We start from the raw sequence: 11,513 nt of genomic DNA, 5'->3' as shown, positions 1-11,513 counted from the left end.
TACCATCATATCAGCATAAGCAAATAAATGTTCATATGTAATCTTAATAAGTAAACATGAAGGCGCAAGCAGATAAATCACAAAGTGTAACCTACATACCTAATTACAGTCAGCACAATTAATCAGGTGACAATTATAATTTAAATAAATAGGCACAGCAGGCACATAATAGAAAAATATGACATCAGTGAAAAAGCAGTGCAGCCAAGCGATGCATAATATATACAAATAACAAGCCTGTTCATTAATCAATCATCGTCAAAATCAGTTAATGTGCGTAAGCACGTCGCTTCACAAGTAAATTCATAGAACATGAAATTTAGCACAAAGTATGAGTCACGTAATCGCAAGCAGCAAATTACGTCTAAAGTACGTACCTAAGTGGAAATATGTTACCTGAAAAATAAACTCAATTAATAGTTACCCTTTTTGGTTTTTTACTTTTTTCTTTGAAATTACATTCTTCCTGAAATTTTCTCCATACCAAGTCGTCTTAACGTCGGACACGCACAGAATTTACCTGAAGGTCTTAAATATTTTACACAACCGTATCCTGAAAAATACTGAACGTTAATAACATAATTTATAAAGTCACCATAGCTTTATACAGAATTTAGTCGGAGAAATTAGACTGTGTATTTGTTTACGTCTGTCAGTGCATTCGCACTGAGCGCTCGATCACCTGTAGGCGCGTGACGTAGGAAGTAATTTTTTGCGGTCAACGACTGCCTTGTGCGGCGCGCAGACTGACTGTTGCTTTGAGTATGTGCCGCCGCCAAAACACAGCGCGGTATCCTTGCATTCTCCGTGTGTTTACGTGTAACTGTTGGTTTCTCAAAAGTATATCATTCCACAAAAATTTTAACGTTCGATATGTGATGTATTCCCTTGGAGCGTCGAGATTTAAGAGTTTCTACTTCAACAGTGTTATCATGAATGATTTTGCGAACCCTATATGGACCGTTATAAAGCAGAAAAAATTTGCGACACAAGCCTTTTCCTTTATGAGACAAACGATGAGACTTAATTAACACCTTTTGACCAACTGACAAAATTTTTAAACGACCAGGACGTTTAGCTGATTTCTCTCTTCTTGCAGCCGCAGACGCAATATTTCGTAGAGCCAGGTTGACAACTTCAGAATGCCGCAGTTTCCGTGAAGGCGGAAAAGGAACGATTTCAGAAATGCGATTTGTTGGTACCTTATTTTTTAATATCAATAGAGGCGGTAAAGAAGTTGAATCATTAGGGAGTTCATTCAGAATGTTTTGAAAAATATGAAGATACTGATCCCAAGTTTTGTGATTCCGATGACAATAAAGACGGCACAATTTATTGATTTCCTTCATCCATATTTCTGAAGCGTTAGATTGAGGGTGAAAAAGTGAAATGAAGATTGGTTTAATTTTACGACGTCGTAGAGTACGAAGCCAAATTTTAGAGCGAAACTGTGATCCATTATCTGATATAACCTTATCAATATGACCCACTTCTTTAAGAAAATGTTTGATGAAAGCATTAGATACTAAACGAGCTGTTGCTTTGCGTAAAGGTGTAAAACACACATATTTTGATGTCAATTCCACTGCTACGAAAATGTACGCAAAACCATTAGTAGAACGAACCACTGGACCGAACAAATCGACTGCAGCCATGTCCTTTAATTTCGCAGGAATGATAGGAAACAACGGTGCTCTGTGAGAAATTGTTGGCGGCTTAGCCTTTTGACATAATTTGCATTTGGCAAGAACAGATCGAATACGTTTTTCCATGTTACTGAAGTAGCAATTTTCTCGTAATTTATGAAAGCATTTTCTGGGACCAAAGTGCGCATAACTGAAATGTGTGTACCAAATCAATTTATTGACCCACTCATCAGGAATACAAACTAACCAAACAGAGTTGTCGACCGATTTTCGTTTGAAAAGAATGTCATTGCGAACTAAATAATACTGTCTGATCGCTACGCTTTCCTTTCTCCTCCACTTCTCCTTAATGTCCTTCCAGACTGGATCCTTATTTTGCTCCTTAGCGATGTCCTGGAGCGAAGACGAAATAAAGTTCTCAAACGCAACACCTTGAATGTACATCAAACAATAATGGTTTTCTTTGCAGTCCTCTTCAGCACTTTGTTTCAAACCCATAGGTGCACGTGATAAAGCATCAGCAACAATATTTGAAGATCCCTGTATGTAAACAATACTAAAATCAAATTCCTGTAGGTACAACGCCCATCGTGACAATCTGCCATGAGTTAATTTTGTCGACATAAGAAATTCCAAAGCTCGATGATCAGTGTAAACCTTAGTATGTCTACCGAACAAAAATGCGCGAAATTTTGTGAAAGCCCAAACAACAGCCAAAGCTTCAAGTTCCGTAATCGAATAATTCTTTTCGGATTTAGAGAGAACACGACTTCCATATGCAATAGTCTTCTGTACTACAACGCCGTTTTCTTCTATCTCTTGAAATAAATGTGCACCTAGGCCTTTGTATGATGAGTCCGTCGCCAAACAAAAATCTTTAGATAAATCCCGATGTGAAAGAAGTGGAGCAGCAACTAAAGCATCACGAAGTTGTTCAAATTCTGACTGAGCTTCCTCATCCCAACACCAATTAGAATTTTTTCCAGATAATTCACATAAACGAGGTGTGGCCAAATTGTCCAATCTAACAAAACGTCTAAGAAAATTACAAACACCAAGGAAACTACGAACATCACGTTTTGTGGTAGGAACAGCATAATTACAAATAGCATCTAGTTTCTCTGGATCGGGAAGAATACCTTCTGTAGAAATAATGTGACCGAGAAATTTCACCTGAGAACGACCAAATTCAGATTTTTCCAAGTTCACTGTCATGCCAACTCGTGCAAAAATACGTAATATTGAATCCAAAATTTTGTTATGCTCACTCCAAGAACGTTTAGCAATAAGAATATCGTCAACATATGAAGTAATATTGTCACGAAGATAAACAGGTAAAATTTCATTTAAGCTACGAATGAATGCTGCTGAAGATACAGTAAGTCCAAACGGTAATTTCCGAAACTGGTAACAGTTACCAAAGGCTAAAAAAGCAGTATATTTTCTACAATCAGGGTGGAGTTCTATTTGCCAAAAACTTGCGCGCATATCAATCGTGGATAAAACTTTAATTCCATGGAAATGTTGAAGAAGTTCATCTAAATTTTGTGGACGGTCAGTTTCAGGAATAATAATATTATTTATCTGTCTGGAGTCCAGAACCAAACGAATTGACCCATCCTTTTTAAGAACAACGTGTAATGGGCTGGTATAAGGGCTGACTGCTGGCTCAATAATGCCCTGATCTAACATGTACTGAAGTTCATTCTTAACCTTGTCTCTGTAAGCCAAAGGAATAGCGTACGTTTTCCCGCGAAATGGTGTGTGTTCTTTTAATTTAAATAAATATTGTAAGCCTTGTATAGTTCCTGTGTGATGACTAAACACTGTAGCATGTGAAGTCAAAATGTGGTGGAGCTCTTCTTTTGCAACGTCATCTGGCACTTCAGCTTTCTTAACCTTTTCATTAATTAATTCTTCGCTACTAATTACATCCTCCATCGCGTCTCTGTATCTATTGTCATTGTCATGAATAAACACACTGTCGTCATAATGCTCAACGAAAACATCAGAAGTAAGAAACCTTAAACATTTTGTATCTGATTCAGATCTTGCTAAACACTCGAAAAATTTCAAACATTTCGGCATTCCGGCAACAGTCAAATTCACACTTCCTTCTTTAAAGTTCAAAATTGCCTTATGTGCGTTAAGAAACTCCATACCTAATATAATCTGTGTACTGAGTAATGGAACAATAATAAAATTAGCAGACAATTCGTATCCTTGACAAATGAAATTTAGGTTGGTCTGTTGTTTAACTTCCACGCTTTTCCTAGAAATCGCTCCTCGAATTGTAGTTTTAGAAATAGGTAACACAGGACAGGCAATAGTTCTTTCACATATACGAAAAACTGATTCACTAATGACGTTCAATGGGCTCCCAGAATCTAAAACTGCAGTGAACTTATTCTTACCCACACATACTTCAATAACAGGATGTAAAAATGCGTCTACATTATTTTCCTTTTCGCCTAGCAAAATGTCTCTCATATCTTCCAGGCGTACGTAGTGTAAAGTTGTAGTGTCATTACTTTCTGAACCGTCTATATTGCTGCCAGAAGCCGAAGCTGCTAGTCATTGTCGATTGTTTGCGTCACGTCTTTGATTATTCCCGTCATTTCGTGGATCAATTTCTACTATTTCCACTTGTCTCTCTGAATTTCTGTCACGCGGAGGGTGCCAATTAGCTCCTTCCTTTCTGTTAGATACAAATTCTTGGTTGTGTCTGTTATTAAAATTTCTGTTTTCCTGTCTGTCTGCATAACTACTTCTTGTGTAATTTCGACTGTCACTTCTGAAATTATTGTTGTATCTACTACCCTGGTTATTTCTGTAGTAAGAATTTCTGTTATTGTATGAATAATTTCTATCTTGATGATACCGATTACTGTTTCCGTATGGTTGATCATTCCGGTAGGAATTACCGTTATTATAATTGTCTGTGTAATTTCTGTTAGAACGTCTGTTATTGTCATAAGGCTGGTATCTATTGTCCTGTCTGTTACGTCTGTCATTCTCAAAATTACCCATATAACGCCCGTTCCGATCACTATCCCTTTTCTCTGAAAATCTATCGTAATTACTGTTACTGAAAAAGTTACAAGAAGTCCCGTCGTCGTTGTCATACTCAAGTTCATGTAACAAAGTCTTAAAGGTCTCAATGTCATCTTTACATCTTCCGGCTAAAGCAATTTGTCTTATGGATTGTGGCAGCTTAGTTAAACAAATGCGAATTAATTCAGTCGGGCTATAAGGGTTGGACAGGAACTGATTCTTTCGAATCATGTCTTCAAAGTATTCTGCCGGTGTGCGGAACTCAGACTGTTTAAAATTACGCTGCATAATCAGACTATGTTTGACTCTGTCTTGTGTGTTTTCGGACCAATATGGCGATAGAAATGCATGATAAAAATCATTCAGATTATTACAATCTCTAATGACTGCACGCATCCGCGTCGCCGGTTCGTTTTCTAAATATCCACACATAAATTCCAGTTTGTGACTTAGTGGCCAATTTGGTGGGAGTGCATACATAAATTGATCTAACCATGCACATGGATGTATGTCATTCTTAGAATTGCAGAAGATCTTAAATTTCCGAACAGTCAAAAAGTGTTTATAGTCAAAGTTTTCGCCTCGTGGCGACAAAGACCTACCGCGTCTGTCCCAGTTTGAATGTCGATTATTGTCAAGTTCGCGCGCCTGGCGCTCTCTTGTTGCGTCCCGTAAATGAAACAAATTATCTTCTTCAAAGCCCTCTGCTATCTGTGATTCTAAATTTCTTCTGCTGTCTTTTCCTACGATTTCGCCTTCAATTTGTTTGACTTGCTTTCGTAATGCCTCAACTTCCCTTTTAACGCGTTCATTAAATTTTCCCTGATTTTCAACATGCTTATTTATGTTCTGGTACTCTTCGGTTTCTGCAAATGGTAATGGAGCTGTATCATCTGAATCTCTATCCCCATTTAAACTAAGACTTGTCAATTTATCTGAAATCTCCTCAACTCTTTCCGATAAGTCACCTATTTTTTCTTTCTGTTTATTTACGTCTTCCGTAAGTGTCGCGACTCGGGTTTCAGTATTGTCACATTTAGTAGTTAACTGTTCACACTGTTGCGTTAAGTTATTTATTCTGTCATTTGGTACGGATTCCTCGATTCTCTCAAATATTTCTTCCTTATCGTGTGCACGTTGTAAATTTAACTCTGAAAATTTTTGTACTATCACGCGATCTCTTTCTTCCTGTTCTCTATCTTGTTCCCTTTGTCTAATCTCTACTGCAATTAATCTATTATTGTGAGAATTCAGAATCGGTTGTACTTCTTCTCTGATTTCTTTCTTTAACTCATCTTTCATATTTTTGAAACATGTCCCTATTCGTGAATCTAACCGTGTTTCCAAAGTTCCCATCTCTGTTTTAAATTCAGATCGAAACTGCTCCATTGTTCCCCTATCTGTTTTTAATTCAGATCTCAAAGTTCCCATCTCTGTTTTAATTGTTCCTATTTGTGATCCCAGTGAGTCTAACCGTGTTTCCATTGTTCCCCTTTGTAAGTCTAACCGTGTTGTCTCTGTTTTTAATTCAGATCCCAAATTTAATATTGGACCCATCAACTGCTCCATAATAGCCGGTTCGAAATTCTTTTCGCCCCTAGCATTTCCCGCGAAACCAACTTCTTTCGTCATGGCTGTAAAGCTATCTGTGTTCGATACTATTTCAGAATCTTCTATCGTTAATCTCGTATTCTGTGAATTTTCTGATTGAGAAAAATTTTGAATTGGTTCCGGACTATTTTCCCGACTTATTAAATTGTTTTCCACTTCATTATTCATGATACTGTTTTCCTCTGTTGGCGAGTTCGCCATGTTAACAATTTCGTCATTCTCACTATCCATCATTTTTGCCTTTTTCATCGATCGTGTAATCATTTACAAAACATACAAAACTCGTCACTATATGAAAATTACACACAATGACACTTTATCTCCAACAATACCATTCACACGAAATGTTTCCCTCAAACACGATTAACGAACAATTGAAATCTTCCTAACTGCACAAAATTGTCAAACCCATAGACAAGACAACAGAAATAAAATTTTGAAAAATACCATTAGAAGAATGCCAATTACCAAATCTACACATGCAAAATAGACTACAATTACTAAACTACAAATTACTACAACTATACTACTGTCTATTATTTTTTACAATCAGAAGAATTCCAAGGGACGATCCTGGCAGGGTCGCCACGTGCATGGGGGCTTAATTAAAATAGAATGCAAATAATTTTATTTTTTTTGCTTTAGCAGCTGTCTGTTCGATTACGAAGTCTCGTAAACGGTTGGCCCTGACTAGTATTACTACGCTATCTGACTGCATAGAACAACAACAAAGAATGAAATGGAAATTTTCATTAACACAATTAATTAATTAAGTCGCCAGCAACTATAAAACCTACGAAACCAAAGCACAAGTATAACTGTTCTGTGTGTGAAAGTGTGATTCAATGTACGCATCTGGCACGGTTCTTCTTCAACAACACATGAATTTTTAAATATCATTTATACTGAATTAATTAAAGAAAATAGAAATACCATAATTACTCAAAAAAAACAGAATTACACTCTAATCCAAGAACACAAGCCAGATGCTTTGTTGACTGAACCTGTAATGAAGCATTATTTACATTAACTAATGAAAAATAAATCAAGTTTCGTTACCTTCATATATTGACCAAAATCACTCTAATCATTACAATATATCTCCACACCGACTCGCTATTACCACATCTCAACAAGAACTTTTCAGTATCACATCTCAGCAAGCACTCCCTACTAGCACATCTCAACAAACACTCTCTGCTACGAGTTCTTAACAAGCACTACCACGAGCTCTCCCCAAGCACTGCCCACTACGACATCTCAATAATCACTGCCAGTGGAGGCGGCGGAACAATACTCTCTAGCGCGATCTCTGGCGCTGTGGCTCAGTGTAGCCACCTTTCAAGGTTTAATGTAACCAAAGGACCGAAAAGCGATACAATAAAGGATCTGTTTGCAAAATTTCAACGGACTGGGAACGTGACGGATTAACGTGCTGGAAAGGTAGGGCGACCACGTATGGCAACCACAGAGGGCAACGCGCAGCTAGTGCAGCAGGCGATCCAACAGCGGCCTCGGGTTTCCGTTCGCCGTGTTGCAGCTGCGGTCCAAATGACGCCAACGTCCACGTATCGTCTCATGCGCCAGAGTTTACACCTCTATCCATACAAAATTCAAACGCGGCAACCCCTCAGCGCTGCTACCATTGCTGCACGAGAGACATTGGCTAACGATATAGTGCACAGGATTGATGACAGCGATATGCATGTGGGCAGCATTTGGTTTACTGACGAAGCTTATTTTTACCTGGACGGCTTCGTCAATAAACAGAACTGGCGCATATGGGGAACCGAAAAGCCCCATTTTGCAGTCCCATCGTCCCTGCATCCTCAAAAAGTACTGGTCTGGGCCGCCATTTCTTCCAAAGGAATCATTGGCCCGTTTTTCAGATCCGAAACGATTACTGCATCACGCTATCTGGACATTCTTCGTGAATTTGTGGCGGTACAAACTGCCTTAGACGACACTGCGAACACATCGTGGTTTATGCAAGATGGTGCCCGGCCACATCGCACGGCCGACGTCTTTAATTTCCTGAATGAATATTTCGATGATCGTGTGATTGCTTTGGGCTATCCGAAACATACAGGAGGCGGCATGGATTGGCCTCCCTATTCGCCAGACATGAACCCCAATGACTTCTTTCTGTGGGGACACTTGAAAGACCAGGTGTACCGCCAGAATCCAGAAACAATTGAACAGCTGAAGCAGTACATCTCATCTGCATGTGAAGCCATTCCGCCAGACACGTTGTCAAAGGTTTCGGGTAATTTCATTCAGAAACTACGCCATATTATTGCTACGCATGGTGGATATGTGGAAAATATCGTACTATAGAGTTTCCCAGACCGCAGCGCCATCTGTTGTTGAAAATTGTAACTACTGTAATTTCGAAAGTTTGTCTGCCTGAAAATGTACTGTTGTCCCAAGCATATTGCAACAAACGGTGTATTTCTATCGCTGCTCGTTTAGTTTTTATTGCCGTTTCAAATATATCGGTCATTTCTGAAACACCCTGTATGAGTCATACAGATACTAGAGTGCATGATTTTGTGTAACAGCTGACATTGCTAAACTGAACAATCCTCCAGGACCCGTTGAAATCCCTAACAGAATTTTTGGCCGAGTTAGCCTCTTTCTTAACTGTAATACGACGCAGATTCCGTGAACGAAGCTTATGCCTATTAGTTGGATATAAGGAACGCCCGTCTACAAGAAAGGCAGCTAAAGAGGGGCACCCTAACGTCACTGACATCCACATCGAACAGAATTTCACGACGTAGTCAAAGCATATTCTAATAAAATATCTCCAACAGACCTACCTCCTCCGTGCGAAACAGCATGGGCTCTGGTAACATCGTTCACACGAAACCCATTTCGCACTATTCCCACATGCTGAAAGCAGTAGATCAGGACAATCACGGATGCAGAATCTATTGACACCCGAAACGTATTCGACTCTGCACGGCGTCTACAGTTAATTTTGAAAGGACGGTCGTGTATGGTACGAAAGGGAGTTTATGAAACTTGTTATCTTGGGTAGAGCGTCATCGACAGAAGTATAGACGTGCTGCAAGGAACTACCTTGGGATTCTTGTTGTACAATGACACAAAATATTAATGGTAAAATAATATGGCTAGCAGAGGATGCTTTAACTATATTTTACAATCTTCAGAAAAATGCTCGTACAGCCTAAAATATGTTGATAAGGTTACAATATGGTGCAAATGTTGACACCTTTGCCTTATATGATCTGATATGTGTAACTATGGACTTCACAACAGGAAAAAGGTAATATCACATGACTATAGTGTCAGTGAGTCGCAATTGGAATTTTCAGCTGATACATATATGTGGGTGAAACAATTCCCATGTGTATGAAGCGGAACCATCGTGTTGTCTCAGTCATTGGTAAAGCAACCTCATGATATTGGTTCGTTGGTACGATAGTGGAAAAGATCTAGCCTGTCTACAAAAGAAATTGTCTAAAGAAAAACTGTGTGGCTTATTTGGCATATTGTCGAAGTGCGTGGAAGCTACACAAGTAGGACTATAAGGGGATACTGAAGGTGGGACGTTCAATAAATATTGCAACACTTCTTTCCTGAAAGAATGTTAGTTGTATTCAGGATTCCATTCCATGTTATTCCCAACACTAACGCTGTTTTACAGCATAGTCTCCGTTAAGTGCGACGGCATTATGTCACCTCACAAGGACGGCCTATATGCTCGAATGATACCATTCTGCTGGTCGACGTCTGAGCCAACGTCTTTCAGGGTGAATAACCATTCCATCATCCACATACTGTTTCCCTCGGAATGTATCGTTCATTGGACCAAACATAAGGGATTCGGAAGGTGCGAGATCGGACAGGTTCGCGTTACACTGTTGCGATGATGGCAGACACCTCGCCCAACAACAAACAATGTTTTGTTCACTGCCCGATCTACGTAGACATTCTGCAAGCGCCTATCAGTATCTGCCACAATGGTCTGGTTTTCCGCCGAAAGAAACTCAATGGCATCTTCCTGCATGGAATGCACTTCCAGTAAAGACGTCATTTTCAAGGTTACGTGTAGCACCACCAACTTTCGGAACTTCACGAAACTATAGGGTATGAGGCGTGCTAATTTCACATTGTCCCACAGCTAATTCCGTGTTTCTTTTTTTAATTTTCTGAAACTTAAACTGCCGAGAAAAGAACATGTGTTGCATTACATATTGAACACCCCTCGTAGTTTACAAGGACCACCTTCAAATGAATGTGGGGTATTCTACAACTCCCTGAGTATCGTTCTCGCAGAGCACATTAACTACAGAAATGTTTAATGAAGTTTCTTCCCAAATTCTGTAAGAAATTTTAAGGGGAAGGAGACCTATGAAGTAGTGTAATAACGGTACCCTCTGTCTTTCACTTAACAGGGTTTTTCAAAGAATAAATTTAATTGCAGAATAATTGTAACGTTTGTATATTTACTTAAAGTCAACTTGTGGTTTACTCGCAATAACAGCGGAAACCTTGCTGTTCGCTGATTCGGTGTAAATTATCATTATCTGTAAGTGTTGCCTTTTCACGGAGAGAACAGAAAGAGTGTTGCTAAAAAGGGTACATGTTGCTCAATTTAGAAAATCATATGAAAATTGCATATAGTGAGTCAGTAAGAGCGTAGTGAAGCTAGGAACGTATGATGTGTTTTGGTCGATATTTTACTTTCTGGACTTTAGAACCACATGAAGGAATGTGCACTGTAGACCCTAACAATCAGTTTCCGCCAATTTCAGCCGATTTCGATGTTGCTGTTCCAACGCGTCGGTGCGATGCTGGTCTGACACATCTCATGTTTCATTACGTTTCATTCAGCTCACCTCAATCTGGGCCATACTCCTGCCGATGAACAAATATTTAATGTTGATTACTGTTAACAGCAGCGATAAATGAATTCGATAACCACTTCATCATCATCATCAAATCGGCGATCAAGGACCCTGTAGATCACGTGCCGACCTCACAATGCCCTTCCATAGATGGCGATCTTGTTCACTTTTGATCCAATTATCACGGACTCAAAGGTCTTTCTGTAGCTCATAATCCCATCGCTTTCTGGATCTTCCGATTGGTGGATACCATCATGTCTTCACATAAGTACTGGTTTGGCCCGAGAGGTGTCTGGTCTCCTGGCAACGTGGCCTGCCAGGCTTA

The sequence above is a fragment of the Schistocerca nitens genome, chromosome 4 (genome assembly GCF_023898315.1).
Source record: "Schistocerca nitens isolate TAMUIC-IGC-003100 chromosome 4, iqSchNite1.1, whole genome shotgun sequence".
In the NCBI taxonomy this organism is placed as follows: domain Eukaryota; kingdom Metazoa; phylum Arthropoda; class Insecta; order Orthoptera; family Acrididae; genus Schistocerca; species Schistocerca nitens.
The sequence above is the reverse complement of the archived record's forward strand: the minus strand, read 5'-3'. Positions refer to the sequence as shown.